An 18,476-nucleotide genomic window follows, 5' to 3' on the forward strand; every position below is an offset into this window, starting at 1 on the left:
ATCTTGTTGTTCAATAATAAATAAGCCCTTGAGCCTCATTTTAACATAGTTAAGAGGCATATAGCCGCCACCTCTCTTCTCAAAGATAAGCTACCATCGCCCATGCTAGTTTATTTCCATTTTGTTTGTAAGCATATTTCAGTATTTTGATATTAATGAAATGAAGTGTTATTTTTGTTGCATCTTTGTATTTATGGTTATATATGTAATTTACTGCATTCATGTTTAAGTTCGGATCAGTGGTATCAGAGCAGTCTATTCGTTCTATGTTTTTCTTTGCATGTCCCCAACGAGGTTAGGGTATAAGGAGTTAGGGCTCAATCTGGTTGAACCTTTGCAGGACCATCCTTGCAAACCCCGACAACCTCCCACGGTGAAAGAAAACAAAGACAAGGGGGCAAGAGATCCTTTCAAAATATTTCTTGAGGAAGCCCTCGAGTGACAGAGGAATGCAATGATGGATAACTTTTCCCAGATCCTTCGACGGCTACCCACAGGCAACACATCTTCATCCAGTAGCCACTCTAGAGGCTCCACTCCTTTTAAGGTACAAGTTAACTTTTATATTCCCATATTTGAGGGCCAAATAGATGCAAATGTCATAGATAAATGGTTGAATCATTTGGAAGAATATTTTTTAGTTCATGAATTTTCCAATCAGGAAAATATTACTTTTGCACTTCTCAAAGTTTCCCCACATGTCAAGAACTAATGGGGAACCTACTGTGAACAAAAGGATGAGAGTGAACCCTCACTATTTTCAGTTTCACCCACTTGGGATTCTTTCCGAGACACCATAAAGGAACAATTTTACCCTGTCGGGAGCTATGAAGATAAATACATAAAGTGGACCATGCTACGGAAGGAAAGGGACCAAGATCTGTCGGAGTTCACAAATGTTTTCCATACCCTCCGCACGAAATTGGGTATCAAGGATTTTGAGTGGATTTGGTACTCAAGTATTGCAGTTTTCTACATAAGTTCATCCAAGACGAGATGGAGTTTCTAGACATCTCCTTGATTGGCACAACATACCGATATGCTGTTAAGATCGAGCAGAAGTTTAAATAGAAGAAGCGAGACTTTGGATCTGCGAATATAGAGCAAGGAAAAGGTGCCCCCAAACCATAGAGTAAAGACCAAAGTTAAGGTGGGGCAACCTAGGACAACCCACTGAAGCAGCAAGCAAAGAACAACACCACGAAGCTAAAGAAGGACACAGGAAAATAGTGTGAGTTCCATAAGAGCTCCACTCACAACACAAGTGAGTGTCGGACCAAGCTGTCACTCGTGGCGGAGCTAAAGGCTTTTGAATCAGATGGAGGTTCCGACTCTTAGTCAACCCAATAAGGGGAATGACAAAGGAAAACAAATCATTAACACGGAGCCCAGTTCCACCATAGCCACCACCAAGATGCAGAAAAATGAGCCTGAAGATCTAGAGGAGGGGGAACTCCTCTTCCACTCATAGTTGTGGGTGAAGGGTTCTCCACTGTAGTTCATTGTTGACATTGGGAGCCAAACAAACCTCATTTCAACAGAGGTCGTGAAGCAATTGGGCCTACCGGTGACAACACATCCACAGTCATACACCATAGGGTGGCTTCACCAAGGACGATATCTCCGCTTCAGCCATCAATGTCACCTTCCCTAAAGCATCAAGCCCTTCACAGATGAGGTACTGTGTGATGTTTCTCCTCTTGAAGCTTTTAATGTATTACTTGGACAACCATACTTGTGGAAGTGACATGTTGTGTATGAGTCTAGACCTTGTTCTGTGATTATTACATTGGGAAATAAGTTGTACATAATACCGAAGGTAGCCCCGCCTACTGCCATCTCTTAGATTACTGCGAAGAAATGCAGTAAGATTATTTCCCATACCAGGAAATTTGTGTTCCTTATTATATTCCCTTAGGGAAATAATAAGTTTTGGCCACGGCTTCCAGAAATGGCTCCATTGCACAGCAGAAGTAGATGGATAAGGTGGTAGAGGAGTATAGGGATATTTTCACCTCGCTTACAGGGGTAACTCTACACTGTCAGATCAAGCACTCCATCGATTTGACCCCAGGTGCGGCGCTACCCAATGGACCGATCTATCGATGCTATGTTCTAGAGAAAAATGAGATCAAGAGGTGGATTCAAGAGATGTTTAAGAAAGGGCACAACATGCCAAGCTCATCACCCTGTTGGAGCTCGATCGTATTGGTACAGAAGAAGGATGAGACCTAGAGATTCAGTATCGACTATCAGGCGTTGAACAAGATCACTTTCCGAAATAGGTACCCAATCCCATGGATTGATGAACTTCTGGACCAGCTCAAGGGCGGCAAATATTTCAACAAGATTGACTTGAAGTCCAACCATCATTAGGTGCTATCGAACCCTCCGATGTGTGGAAGACTGCCTTCAAATCCAAGGAGGGCCTTTTTGAATGGTTTGTCATGCCTTTTGAGTTGACAAATTCCCCTGCAACCTTCATGAGGTTGATGGAAGATATATTGTGTCCCTTCACCAATGCATTCATGGTGGTGTATTTAGATGACATCTTGATCTTCAGCTAGAGTTGGGAAGAGCACCTCCACTATATTCGATAGGTCCTTCAAACCCTACGAAAACACAAGTTTGTTGGCATTATGATTCTGGTTTGGCTCTATGGTACAGGTGTTATACTTGATGGAAACTCACTCAAGTGGCAAAACTCTATTCAGGCTCTTAAAATAATGGAAAATAAGAGGTTCGCAGGTGCATCGTTCAAAAGGTGTGGACCCGCAGGTTCGCCGTCTAGGGAATGCGAACATACTCGTAGGTTCACCGTTCATAAGGTGCGGTCCCCCAGTTCACTCACTCCAATGCAGAGAAGCGTGCTCACGTGGGGTATCCTATGTTTAGCCCTTGGTATTTAGCCCGTCTTTTACGATCCTATGGTTTTGGCCCGTGGTATAGGATCTAATTTATTGAACCCCGGTTTGGATCCCTTGTATTGGTTTTTTATGGTTTTGTCCCATGGTGTGGATAAGGGTTTGACTATAAAAAGGGGAAGGAGATCACTTGGCTAGACACTTGTGAAATTTGAATATCTTAAGATCTGAATGTTTGGGTGATTGGTTTTAAAATCTAGATCTAAATCAAGGAGAAAATTTAAGGCGAATCTATTGATAAGTCGTGATCTCTCGGGCGCATGATCAGATCTATGGATCTGACTGACTGTGGCACATTGGAGGACTGTTAATTTGGCCCTAATCAGAGGTTCGCAGGCGATCCATGGTGTAATTGCGGGGGTATGCAGTGCAGGAGAAGACGCAGTGCGGGGGTACGTAGCGCAACAGAAGGCGCAGTGCGAGGTACGCAGCGCAGAAGAAAACAAGGTGCAGAGATACGTAGAGGCACAGAAGGAACAGTGTGGAGGTACGCGGTCAGACAGAGAGTACAGTGCGTATCTGAGTTGAGGTACGCAGTTCAGCAGAAGGAGAAAGTGCGGTGGTACGCAGAGCAGCAGAAGGATACGGTGCGGATCTGCGCAGTTCAGGCATAGAAAGACTGCGGATATCCGCAGGTTTATATCGGTGAAGTTGGAGACCTGTCTTGAAACATTTGTTGACTGTCTTTTATCTATTGCTACAGAGTTCTGGGTTTAGATTTTTGGTATTACTTTTCTGTTTACAACATTCTGAGAAGTTGGGTGATTCATTGGTTGATTGTATAAGGAGATGGGTGATTTTCATGTACTTGATGATTATTTGATCTTCTTGGACCCAATCTAAAAATTAATGAAACGTGGTCCTTAAAGAAGTAGAAGAGAAAAGGGGGTTCTAGCTCCCTTCCAGGAGAGACTGGAAAATGAGAGAGAGTTGTAGCTCTCTGCAGGTTGTAGCCTGCGTACTAGTAAAGGACTGCACCAGTACAAAATCCTTGTAAAAGAAGTTTCTAATTGAAAGAAGATAGAGACATATTGCAGCAGGTGGTTTTCACCCACATTGGGTTTCCACCTTATATCTGGTGTTCTTTGGTGTGCTTATCTATTTTTCTTGCTCTTGTTCATTATTATAATGATCAATATCTGAATAATAAATTAAAGTATAAATCTGGAAGGCATATTGAAAAGAATTTAATAATACTGATTCACCCCCCCTCTTAGTATTATTTCCAACAAAGTTGTGTGCCAATTTAGAGAAATGCACTTTTGGCATGAACCAGGTTCAATATCTGGGGTACATCATTTATGAGAAGGGTGTGCACGTGGACCCAGCCAAGATACAAGTAATTCAGGATTGGCCAGCCCCAACCACTCTAAAAGAGCTCCACAATTTTCTAGATCTTGCCAATTTCTACCGCAGGTTTGTGTTGGGGTTCTCTCATATCACTTGGCCTTTAAGTCGAGTCACCAAGGGTGCAGCGAAAGAAAAAAAGAATTGGTCTAAAACCCAACAAAAGGTGTTCATTGAGTTGAAGCCTAGACTCTACTCTACACTAGTTCTCACATTACCATGCATACAACAACGATTTGAGATTGAGACAAACATCTCCAACTATGCTATTGGTGTAGTTCTTACTCAACAGGGGCATCCGATGGCTTACCACGATGAGACACTTTTAGACACAGTTTGAAAGTATCCCACTTATGACAAAGAAATGTATTCCATTATGTAGGCCAGTCATCAATGGAAACATTACATTATGGCAAGGAAATGGTCATCCACATAGACAACTGACCCCTACAGTTCATATAGACACAAGGGAAGTTGCAGAATGATGGCCATTAGAAATGGTTCGCCTACCTATAACAGTTCCATTTGAACATTAATTACAAGAAGGGCAGTACCAATAATGTTGAAGATTGCCTTAGCTGACCACTAGTCATGGCGTTGATCACTATGCTTGACTCCTGTGGGCATGAGACTTCAAGGTGGTTGCATATTTACGAGAGCCATCTAGAATTCGGTAGAACATACCAAACACTCCTGGAAGGGAAGCAAGTTCCAAATTTTCACCTTCTGGATGCACTATTATGCCACTTGGGACACATCTGTGTTCCTTCAAGTGAGCATGCCAAGATTATTTGAAAGGCGCATTACAGTCAGGTCGTTGGATATTTCGGAGTAGAGAAAATAGTGGCGGTATTGCAGAAGTATTTTTATTGGTTGAAACTTTGCCAAGATGTTGGGAAGTACATTTGATCCTGCACCTCTTGCACCATTACCAAGCCAATCATCAAGAAGTAAGGCTTATATACTCCTCTGCCTACTCCAAGTGGACCTTGAGAATCTATCTCGATGGAGTACATGCCAGGCCTTCCTTCTACTAAGTATGGCAACGACTACGTTTCCATGGTCATCGACAGATTCTCTAAGATGACCATCATGGTGGCCAGCAAGAAGAGTATCATAGTAGAGGCCACTGCTAAGCTCTTGTTTGAGCGCGTGTGGCCACACTTTAGGATCCCACAATCCATTGTATCAGATCAAGACAACATATTATTGAGTGCATTTTGGTCAAGTCTCTAGTCGATGTTGGATACAAAAATTACTAAGTCCATAGATTTCCATCCCCAAACTGATGGCCAAACAAAGGTTGCCAATAGGATGATCGTACACATTATGCGCATGTAATATTTGAATAATGTACGCACTTGGGATGAAATTCTCCCCTATGTCCAGTACATCTACAACATAACTCTCCACAGCTCAATGAGTCGTAGCCCCTTTCAGGTAGGGATGGGATTTCAACCGTTATGTCCCATTGATGTGGCCATAACATTTGTAGCCACTCAAGCAGATTGGGCTCACGTCCAGTCCGAAGTCGGCATGGCTAACAACTTCATTGAGTGCATTCAACACATTCGCTAGCAAGTCCATGATATATTAGATAGAACTAATGATAAGTACAAGCAACATCATTATCAGCATTGAGTGTCGCACAAGTTCCAAGTGGGCGATAAATTTTGTCTACATTTGCAAAAGCAGTGCCTTTTTGGATCTCATCGCAAGCTTTGCTCACTCCAATATAGGTCATACACCATCACCAAGGCTATCGGTGACAATGCCTTTGAGCTCAGTATCCCACTGTTCCTTGGCCTGCACCCAGCCTTCAATCTAAACCCTCTTCAACCATACTTTCCACCATTGTTGGACACATCCGACATTGCATAACAACTCACACCAACAGAGATCAACCAAAGCTACATGGAATTGGCCACAACTGATCAGATCATGGACACATAGATCAATAACACTCACCAACATAGGATACGACTATATCGAGTTGTCAAAGCATGCCAACTCCTACACTAGGGAAAGTGGTTCACGAGGGACCAAGTTCAACATAAATTTCCTCACCTGGAGGCTTTGCATGCAATGGGGACTATTGGATCACAAGCGGGGGGGAATGATCCAGGTGGATATTGATGGCCACCCACCTATTCCACCTAGAGCCTCCAGTCAGTTTCATTTATGTTTCCTTTATTTCAGCATTTACTATTTTTAGTAGTTTTTTGGGTCGTGAACTTCTAGAGCAGTTTTGACCCCTAAACAACATTTTTTTAACTTCATTACAAGCCCATAGCCATAGTCATGGGCTTGTCATAAATCCTATAGTCCTCAGCGATACCTTTCCAACAAGGTATCGTAAGTGCCAAACAGAGATAATATGACCAAGTTACCACCCCGGGAAGTTGGTTGCCCAACTAACCCCAAACGGGCCCACAAACTCTTGTCGTTACATCTCCTGGGGTTAGGGTTTTGGTTGTTTATGGTTTTCTCCTATTGTTCAACAATAAATAGGCCCTTGAGACTCATTGTAACACAGTTCAGAGGCCTGTAGCCGCCACATATCTTCTCAGAGATAAGCTACCGTCACCCAAGTTAGTTTATTTCCATTTTGTTTGTAAGCATATTTTAGTATTCTGGTACTAATGAAATGAAGTGTAATTTATGATGCATCTCTGTATTTATGGTTATATATGTAATTTACTGTGTTCATGTTTAAGTTCGGATCATTTACATGTGTTATTGTCCAGCTAGATGCCTCAGTATTCTCAATCAGTGGTATTTATTTTTATTTAGTCACATGTTCTCATATTACAATTCAGGTATTGGGTTGGCATTGGCATTTGTACATCGCATTGGGATTAGTGTTATATTATGAGTTTGCATTATATGCCACGATGATATTATGTTGGTGGCAGTATCTATCATGTGTTAATGAAGGATACCAACCTAAATTGTAATGTTATCATCATCAAGAGCACCTAGAAACATTACATAGTTTGTCATACATGCCAGCATATGTTACACTCCAAACTTCAGACCAGATATGTCAAACCTTAGAGATAATGTATCTTTGTCATTGTGTATCATATTAGCATTGTTATAAGACTTGTTAACATTGTTCAAGCAATGGATTTTAGTTTATTAATGTCCTATTATCATGAAAAAGTAGATCTTTTGCATCAAATTTGTATCTTTAAAGCATCATTCTACTTTACTTATGCATAATTTTATTGTCATTTTGTGATGTGATAATTGTTTTCTTGCATTTTATTAACATCATGGTTTTAAAAAATAATTGCGAGAGAAAAATTAACACAACAACATAACACATAACATGCAAACATTAACACAATGTTTACACTAGGAAAACCCCAAATCCAAGAAAAACCCAACTAATAGAATTCCATTAGAACCCTTGGCTAAAAAGTAGATCAAGTGAGCCTTCACCGTTCACGTCCCCTAGCCCTCTTATAAATAAAATCTTCCAAACCTTTTAAAGGCTTCATTAATGTTGGATGGTGTTGCCATTAATGTCAACCTTGGGGTTTGACTTTGACTAAAACACCAGTCATTGATGTCAAACGGTAAATGAATGCTTCTTATAATTGTCTCGATTACATCAAGTTGGAAACTCCATTGTTGGATGGTTGAAAACCCTAGTCCTAGGGTTTGGGTTCCCTGGATTGAGGACATACACCGAAATTGTCAAGGGTTTTTGGAGTAGCTAATCATTTATTTTTTCCCAGACATCCACATCATTAGACTACCCTTGTTGAGATGTTTCCAATGGTATGTGGTGTGCCCAGAGAGGCCTACTTAATTGAGATATATTCATGTTTAAAGTTGAAGATCTCGGTTTGTGGGCTAAAACCCCAGAGAGTGGCCATATGGTTCCTACATTATGGTCAAAGGTCAAAGAAAATTTAAATAAATAAATTATAATTATAATTAATTGTTAAAAAAAATAGTTAACATTATTAAAAGAATTTTAATTTAATTAAAACTTATGAATTTAATTTAAAGTTATAATTTTATTTTTAAATTTAAATTAAAGTTATAACATATGATTTAGGAATTTGATAAATCATAGAAACCCATCCTAAAACTATAAAACAAAACCTTTACATCCCTCCAATGTGTGCCTTTGAAATGTATAATCTTTGAACCTTAGCTCTGAAATTTCGATGCCTAAGAAAAACAATGAAAAGGTAACAAAGAGCATTTATGTTTTAACCATGAGTTTTTGTTTCATGTTTTTCCTTTGATTATGGTGATTAATTGGGCATTATTTTTAGTATTAACTTAAGTATCTCATTAAAGGTAGAACAAAGTTCGGATTTTTTTTTTGTTGGACAAAATTTCTTGCAGGTAGCCCGAATTAAGCACTCCCTAGGGCACACATTACAAGAGATCGTCTTAAGTCTCTATATGCTTCGGCCCTCTACAACAGGGTCTATAATGTCTCATTACATATGATACATACATCTAGACATGAGTATAGAAAAACACTTGTTTTAGTGATTGTCAACATCAATCTAGAATTGCAGACCTAAACTTCCTCAACAACAATAAACAATAACCCTATTTCAGATCTTGACTTACTTTTTATTCTAAGAAACAAGTAATGTTTTAGGACCTTAGACTCAAACAAAAAGTGTATTGTAAGGTAAGAAGCAACCAATTATAGGACATCAGACCTGAAATCTCAGTCTTCTTTGGGGCATGACATTAAGTACAAAGCTCATTTCAGGACTTGGCTTCAATATGCCATTATTATAATGCTATATCTCAAGTTTCGGACCTGTGTATTAGAGGTTGATGCTTTCATTTGTGAACCTTGGAATCATATTTGTGTAGTAGGTCTTGAGGAATAAGAAAATTCTAGGTTAACCTTGAGTTCAAGAAGGTATGCAAGACGGTGTTGGCCCATGTCATTGACAGTTATTTTTTACCTAATCTTGATGAAAGTGACATGTGAATAAAGACACCTTTGTTAGCTATACCACTGTGAATATATGGCATTGATTCTCACCATAACCCAGTGGCAATAATCTCATTATATCTATGAATAGATTCAAGGATCAAATGCACTAAGCAAATCATTGATTTTGAATTTTATTATTTTACTTTTTTTCCCCTTGGAAAAATCGTAATTTTATTCATAAGACAAAATTACATGTTGTAGATGCTAAAAAGCATATGCATATGATCTGATCCTGTTTTCACTAAAAAAAAAAACTATAAAAATTACAGCTAATCCTATTCTTTTCTACCTTTCTTCTTTTCCACTTTTCGCCAACCACCAGTGTTGGGAGTGGATGTTACAATGGACAGTTGATTTTCATTTGGATTTATGGGATCTTTGTCAGAATCAAATCCTTCTGATCCATGAGTTCGTTTGTTGCCACTTACTTCCATTCCTATTATTTGGGACTCCTGTTGCTGCAAAGGGTTGTTGGGCCTCAAGTTGCAGTCATTGGTGGGATCTTTCTCTTCCTTTTGTATGTTGTTCTGGACCTTTTGTTCATCCATTTTTGCTTTATTTTCTGTTGATTCTGCTTTTTCTACTTCTTCTTCCAAGGGGTCTGTATATTTCCAACCTTTTGGCTTTTTGTGTTGCTTCTTGTTCCATTTAGGGTCTTTTTTAGCTTGTGGACATGCATTGTGGAGGTGGCCTGTTTGTAGACATCCACGACATCGAAAAGCTGTATTTTCGTAATCTAATGTTTGAGTCCACTGTGTATTATTGAAAATCAATGTAATACAGTCTGGTAGTCCCTGGCTAAGATCTACTTCGACGCATATCCTGGCGAAAGTAAATATTCCCCTTGTGAGTCTGTCTGCATCAATCGTTAGGAACTTTCCCAAGGAGTTCCCTATAGCTATTAATACATTATGATGCCAGAAGTGTAATGGAAGGTTGTGCAACCTAACCCAAACTGGCATTTTTGATACCACCATTGTATTGGCATCAAATTCTGGGAACCAAGGGGTCATGAAGAGTCCTGCATTACCCCAAAACCATGGTCCCTTATTGAGGATACGTTCCTTTTCTTGTACTGTGGTGAATCTGACTATAAAAAACCCCTTGGAGCATAAGTGTATTTCACAATTTGGTGACCATGCAACAAATATCCATTGGTGCAAAACATCATATTTAGGCCAAAAGCCATTAAATCTACATATGATTGCTTTGGTATAAAAATCTGAGTATAAATCATTTACCTCAGGCATTGTGACTGTGAGGATAGGAGTCAACGATTTTTGTTCCACGATGTAGGGCCCTGGTAGTTCTGGCAATGATACTAGTTTAGTTTAAAATTTTTCCTTTCTGTTGACTGCATCCTTAAAATAGTTTGTGCTCTTTGAGTTGGTTCCAGAGCATCCACCCCGCAGATGCAGATTGATTATGATATTTGAGTTTGAGACTATACCATAATCATAAAGTGTGTGATTATCCTAGAGGTTGTGTCCTGAATAGATCAGATTTTGCATGCTTGTTGGTATATCGAGGTGAGTCTGTATTTCATGCCTTAAGTCTTGGATCCGCCTCCCCTTCTGGATCCTCCAGCATATATTCTTTCCTTCCAACATTTTAATGAAGATTTGTATCAAGTCTGCCTCAGTAGTAGGTGAATCTGTCTGAGGAAGGGCTCGATCTGTTGCCAGTGTGTCTAGATTTGATGGATCTGAGCATAGCATTGCTATGCCTAGTTCTTGCTTCGGCAGATCTGGGCCAGTGTACCTGGCGTCTCCCTGTGTCAAATACCCACCTGCGAGTTCGGGGAGGCCTCCCGGATATGGATCTGCCCACCCCAGTGTTGTGACTATGCGGATCATAGCGACAGAGAGGTCCTATTTTTGGTTGGGCAACCGATCTAACTCCCTGTTATGAGTTATACACAGGGTTTTTGCCTTATCATAAACAGGAAGGTGCTTCGTGAGGCATGGGAGTGATAGATCTAAGGAAAAAATGCCTAGACGGATGTCCCAGACATTATCCTACATTGCCCAAACCATCCAAGAGGATTCTCCTTTTCCTTTTGACTTAGAGATGGCGAGTCGATAGAAGACAAAGAAAAAATGTTTACAGGCTACCAGATCTGGCCAGTGTAGGGGCCGATCTACCATCTGGTTGTCCATATCAAAAATCCCTTATCCCGTTCTGTAGGAATCACCTCATTTCAGGTAGGGAGAGGCCGTCCATAGCGATTGTGGGGGTTGTTGTGCCATTGAGGGATCATATTCTGGTTCGTGGAGGAGCCAATCGGTTGACTGATTTGTAGAGTCGTCTTGCACATCTTCAATTATTATGTGGGAACATATTACTCCTATCCTGCGTTCTCCATTGATACCCAGATCACTGGTCTGGAGAGTGGCATCAACATGGAGAGCATTCTTAGAAACCCTAGCCATTCTTTTCGCTCAATTAGTATTCCTTATTATTTTACTTGGCTACGTCTATTACACATTTGTTGAGTAGTTCCTAGGAGGTTAATATCTCATTATCAATAATAAGATTTCCAAATAATAAGCAGGTTATTTCAGCATAGTAAACAAAGACTGATATAACAGACAAAGAAAATGATTTAGTTACTTAGTGTCATCAACATTTTAGAGAAAGTGACATATAGCAGTTTTGGACATTTCACCTTGGAACAAGCAGTTTGTCCTTGAATTGTTTAGATTGTCACAACTAGACAAGTGTACTTGATACATATACAATGATATATATATATATATATATATATATATATATATATATATATATATATATATAGCAACAATAATGTTTGATTCATTGATGTGACTTGACATGACAATATCACTATGGTTTGTAACAACTTATTGAGATGAGACGAGGACAATAGCATATGACTAGTAAACAATGGAATTTGTGATAAGACATTTGTTAATAACCCTCCTTTGGTAGAGTTTGAGAGAATTGAAATCAAGTCATAGGGATAATATGAGGAATCTTGGATTGAGCTATCATTAGTCTTGAATGCCCAGTACTTGCGGCAACAGTAACAACTTAACACAGTGAATTGGTTTGAATGCTTCATGAGATTTTGAATGCATATCCATATGTGAGCAGTGCAGTACAATGTAGCAGCAGCAGTAATAATGTGTTGCACAATTGTCAATTGATGTGATAGCCTTGATAGTCATGGTTTGATGTGTAGCTTATACAGTGGCTTGATTTGGCATTTTGTTTGAGCAATGGAAGCTTGGATGAACATTGGTGTAGTTGTTAGGACTTGACAGGATATTCATATTGAGCAGTTGTTGGGTCCCTATAATACTAGTGATTACCCCATTACTATTGTAATTATACCCCTTATTTATATTATTGTGCCCCTATTACCCCCATGTTGTTATTTCTATGCCCCATAGAATCCCGCTATTGTTATTTTTGTGGCTTTATATTATTATTGTTAGGCCGGCTGGATTATATTGTGACTCCCTAGACTCCTATATATAGAAACGAGGTTTTTCCATTTGAATCACCCAAGAATTGTTCATTTATGTAATGGAAAGGAGGTTGCCCCCTCGAAGAGGCTGAATTCTAAGGCGTTGATCTATCTTTTCTTGAGCTGGTTTCATAACATTTGGTATCAGAGCTTTGGATTCTAGGGTTTCGCTGCGCCAAACACGTCATCGTGGCCTTTTCGTTATAACGTTTTTTCTGTGATGTTTCAGAAGTCGCAAAAAAAACCCATTTGAGAAGAAATCGTGCTGAACCTTGGGTTCTAATTTCAGAGATTTTAGCGCGATATTTTCGGAGATATGATCTGAGAAATTTCGTCTTTTTGCAGACTCCTGAATTACATTCAAAACAGGTGACCTGGGGAAAATAATCATAACTTTCTCTCTGGGGATCGGATTGAAATTTCGTAAGAAGCTACAGAAAGAGGATGGATTTTAGTTTCTTTTGTGCATGTTTCAAATCCAAAGGTTGAAACAGTGACTCGTGGCACGTTGTACAAGTTCACTCTACTGAACTAGTCTAGAAGCAAGTCACTGTGGGAGATTTCACATAACTCTTCCTTGGAGAATCCAATTTGGGTCAGACTTGTGGCATTGGAAAGAGGACGTAGAAGGCTACTACAGATCACAATTTCTGAACTGGATGATCCAAAATTACAGAGATACATCATATTCAATATCAGGCTTCTACAAAGTGGAAAAAGGTGTGTAGTTTTTTTTAAATTTTTGCGTAAGCTTGGTTTAACGGAATTCCAAAGGCATAGTAAAGAATTATTATCAGTAATTGATGCCCCAAGGAAAGAAAATGCAAACACCTAGTAAGGAACCTAAAATCTCTAGCATGACTCATGAAGAAGAGGAAGAAATGCTACATGATATATCAAAATTACAAGAACAAGTGCAACAAATGTCACGCTCACAAAAGCTAACAGAAGCTAAGATAAATGGTGTGGAATCTAAGATAAATGGCGTGGAATCTAAGATAAATGGTGTGGAATCTAAGATAAAGGGCATGGAAGCTAAGATGGATGATTCGAAGACAGATTTGAAGAGAGACATGGCAGATTTGAAGACAGACATGGCAGATTTGAAGACAGATTTGACAAATTTTCTACAAGAAATACTTACTAATGGTGAAAAGGTTGTAAAGGAAACTCATGATGTGAACAAAAGTAATGTTAATCATGATTCCATAGAATCTAATGTTGGATCGAAGACCCACCATATTCCAAAAATCGATATGAGGAAGTTTGATGGCAAGGATCCCGCCACATGGATATTACAGATGGAGCAGTTCTTCGATCTCAATAATGTGCAAAACACACAAAAGGTACGTATGGCAACTGTATATTTGGAACCAAATCAGTTTGTATGGTATCAATGGCTTTGCTCTCGTGAAAAATTTATCACTTGGACAATTTTTACGGAAGAATTGATAGCACATTATGAAGATACAAAAAGCAACACTTTTTTTAGCCAATTGATAAGTCTCAAACAAAAGGGTTCAGTAATGGAGCACATTGAGGAGTTCCAAAAATTGAACATAAGGGTAAAAGATATTCCATAGGAGCATAGGATTGATGTGTTCATAGGGTATTTAAAGGATAATATCCAACATGATGTTCGCCTTTGGGAACCTGATTCATTAGAGAAGGCATTCAGGTTAGCAAGAAAAATGGAAAGCAAAATTATGGCAACCAGGAAGCATACCACTCACAACTATAAAGACGGAAGTGTTGTTGCCCCTAGTCTTCCACAACATATAAGGTTGACACCACAACAATTGGAAGAAAAAAGAGCAAAAGGGCTTTGTTACAATTGTGATAGCAAATACACTAAAGGTCATAAGTGTGCTGAGAAGAAATTATTCTACATAGATTATGAAGAGGAAGAAGAAAAGGAGTAGGAAAGGTCAAAAGAAGAAGATATACTCCAGGAACAAAGCCTAGATGAAGAAAAAATAAATCCGACCATATCTTGTAATGCATTGGCAGGAATTACCACTCCTCAAACCATCAAGATAGAAGGACAAATCAAGAAGAAAAAGGTAATAGTGTTGATTGATTCAGGAAGCACCCACAATTTTATTCATTGTAGGGTAGCAAAATAATTGAATTGCTTTCTATATCCAGCACCAGAGTGTCAAGTGATGATTGCAAATGGAGGAACAATAAACTGCTCTGGAAGGTGCCATAATATCAAGCTATCCATGGGAGAATATGTATTGGCTAGCCCAATGCTTTCCATTCCAATGGGAGGTGCTGATGTTGTACTAGGAGTCCAATGGCTACAATCCTTGGGTACAATAGCTTTTAATTTTCAAGAAATTTTCATCAAATTTTCTGTGGAAGGAAAGGAAGTTGAATTAAGGGGTATTGTAGGGAAACCAGGAAAGATAATCAGCTCTAATGGTATGACAAAGCTTCTAAAAAAGGAGCAAAGAGGTGTAATTGCAAAATTATGTTCGCTAGATGTTTCCACATTGGAATCATCTATTTCTCCAGATCTCCAAAAATTCCTGGACAATCATTCCAAGGTATTTGAGACTCCCAAAGGTCTCCCACCTATGCATGATCATGATCATGCTATTCATCTGATTCCAGGAAGTGTTCCTCCAAACATCAGGCCGTATAGATATCCCTATGTCCAAAAAAGTGAAATTGAATGTATGGTTGCAGAAATGTTAGAGGCTGGTATAATTCAACCAAGTCAAAGTTCTTTCTCTGCTCCAGTAGTATTGGTGTACAAGAAGGATGGATCATGGTGCATGTGTCCGGATTATAGGGAGCTCAACAAGCTCACTATTAAAGATAAGTTCCCCATTCCTGTCATTGATGAATTACTGGATAAATTGCATGGATCAATTTACTTCACCAAGTTGGATCTTCATTCGGGATATCATCAAATCAGAATGAAGATTGAAGACATTCCGAAAACGGCATTTAGAACTCATTAGGGTCATTATGAATTTTTGGTCATGCCTTTTGGCCTTACCAATGCACCTTCAACATTTCAAGGTTTGATGAATTCAATTTTCAAACCATTCCTTAGAAAATTTGTGTTAGTATTTTTTGATGATATACTAATCTACAACAAGTCTTGGAAGGATCATGTTGAACATGTTGACAAGGTGCTACAACTATTGGAGGAGAAACAATTATATGCAAAAAGATCCAAATGTTTCTTTGGAGTCCAGGAGGTGGAATATTTGGGTCATATTGTATCTCATGAAGGAGTTAAGGTAGACCCTAGCAAAATCAAAGCCATTAAGGAATGGAAAATCCCCACATCCATAAAGCATCTGCGAGGATTTCTTGGGTTGACAGGGTATTATCGCAAATTTGTTAAGAATTATGGGAGAATAGCAGCACCTCTAACAACATTAATGAAGAAAGATGCATTTTCATGGACTCCGGAAGCAACAAAGGCCTTTGAACATCTTAAAGAGGCAATGTGCCAAGCACCAATCTTAGCTACACCGGACTTCACAAAAACCTTTATTGTGGAATGTGATGCTTCAGGAAATGGAATTGGTGCTGTTCTAATGCAAGATGAAAGACCCATTGCTTTTGAAAGTCGTCCAATCAAGGGAAAGTTTTTAAGCAAAGCTATTTATGAGAAGGAAATGTTGGCAATACTCCATGCACTTAAGAAATGGCGACCCTACCTAATGGGAAGACACTTCAAGGTAAAAACAGATCATGATAGCCTTAAATACTTTTTAGAACAAAGATTATCCTCTGAAGAGCAACAAAAGTGGGTCACAAAGATGTTGGGTTATGACTTTGAAATCATCTACAAAAAAGGGAAGCAAAATGTGGTGGCAGATGCACTCTCAAGAAAGGATGAGGATGTGGAAGCATTGTTGTGCGCCATTTCTATTATCCAACCAGATTGGATAAACGAAGCAAGGGAGGAATGGAAGAATGATGAAGAAGTGTGGGCACTTATTCGAAAGCTACAACAAGATTCCAGTACGTCTGATACATTTAGCTGGCAAAATGATTCGTTATGGTACAAAGATCACTTATACCTCTGTAAGAATTCCCAGCTAAAATAAAATATTCTTATGGAATTGCACACTTCTCCCTTAGGAGGGCACTCAGGATTTTTAAAAACTTACCACAGGGTTAAGAAGGAATTTTTTTGGGATGGCCTTAAATCAGATATTCAAAATTTTGTGGTGGAATGTTTGGTTTGCCAAAAAAATAAAGTTGAAACAATTAAGACACCGGGTCTATTACAACCTTTATCCATTCCAAGCCAACGTTGGGAGGAGGTTTCAATGGATTTTATCACAGGTTTACCCAAGTCTGAGGGAAAGAGTGTAATCATGGTGGTAGTTGACAGACTTACCAAGTATGCACACTTTTGTGCATTATCACATCCATTTAAAGCCAGTACAGTTTCTACTGCATTTATGGAAACAATTCAAAAGCTACATGGAAACCCAAAGATTATTGTAAGTGACAGAGATCCCATTTTCACTAGAAATTTTTGGACAGAATTATTTTCTTGTCTTGGTACTCAGTTAGCTCATAGCTCATCTTATCATCCTCAATCTGATGGGAAAACTGAGATAGTAAACAAATGTTTGGAAGGATATCTTCGTTGCTTTGTATCTGATAAACAGACACAATGGGTCAAATGGTTGCCTCTGGCTGAATGGTGGTATAACACTTCCTTCCATACAACAACAAAAATGACCCCATTTATGGCATATGGGTATCAACCACCATCCATCACATCATATTTAAGAGAAAATTCTAAGGTTCAGGCAGTGGAATATCACATCGAACATCAACAACAAGTCCTCCAACTCTTAAAGGATAACCTCGTGTTGGCACAAAATAGAATGAAACAACAGGCAGATCAACATCACAGTGAAAGAAGTTTTGATGTAGGTGATTGGGTATTCCTACGGCTACAACCATATAAGCAAATGTCCCTAAAGCAAGCTAAGAAGGATAATAAATTATCACCAAAGTATTATGGTCCGTACAAGGTGTTGCAAAAGATTGGTACTATGGCATACAAATTGGAGCTTCCTGCAGCTTCTCGATTGCACCCAGTTTTCCATGTTTCATGTTTAAAGAAGGTTATAGGCGAAAAGCTCCCAGTTCAAACAATATTTCCAGAACTTGACGAGGAAGGAAAAATTATATTGGAACCTGAAGCAGTCACAGAAACAAGAACTCGACAGCTACAAAATCGATCAATTTCAGAGTATCTTATCAAGTGGAATAACTTATCCCCTGAAGATTTCACATGGGAGGATGAGAATTTTACGCAGAAGTATCCAGAAATACTCAAGCGTTGAGGACAACACTTTTTTGAAGGAGAGGGGCATGTTGGGTCCCTATAATACTAGTGAGTACCCCATTACTATTGTAGTTATACCCCTTATTTATATTGTTGTGCCCCTATTACCCCCATGTTGTTATTTATGTGCCCCATAGAATCCCTCTATTGTTATTTTTGTGGCTTTATATTATTATTGTTAGGTCGGCTAGATTATATTGTGACTCCTTAGACTCCTATATATAGAAAGGAGGTTTTGCCATTTTAATCACCCAAGAATTTTTCATATATGTAATGTAAAGGAGGTTGCCCCCTCGAAGAGGCTGAATTCTAAGGCGTTGATCTATCTTTTCTATCTTTTCTTGAGCTGGTTTCATAACAGCAGTGAAGAAAAATTTCTATACAAATTTGTTA

Source organism: Pinus tabuliformis, chromosome 6 (genome assembly GCF_031772625.1).
Source record: "Pinus tabuliformis cultivar Carrire ecotype Pingquan chromosome 6, CPIR1, whole genome shotgun sequence".
In the NCBI taxonomy this organism is placed as follows: domain Eukaryota; kingdom Viridiplantae; phylum Streptophyta; class Pinopsida; order Pinales; family Pinaceae; genus Pinus; species Pinus tabuliformis.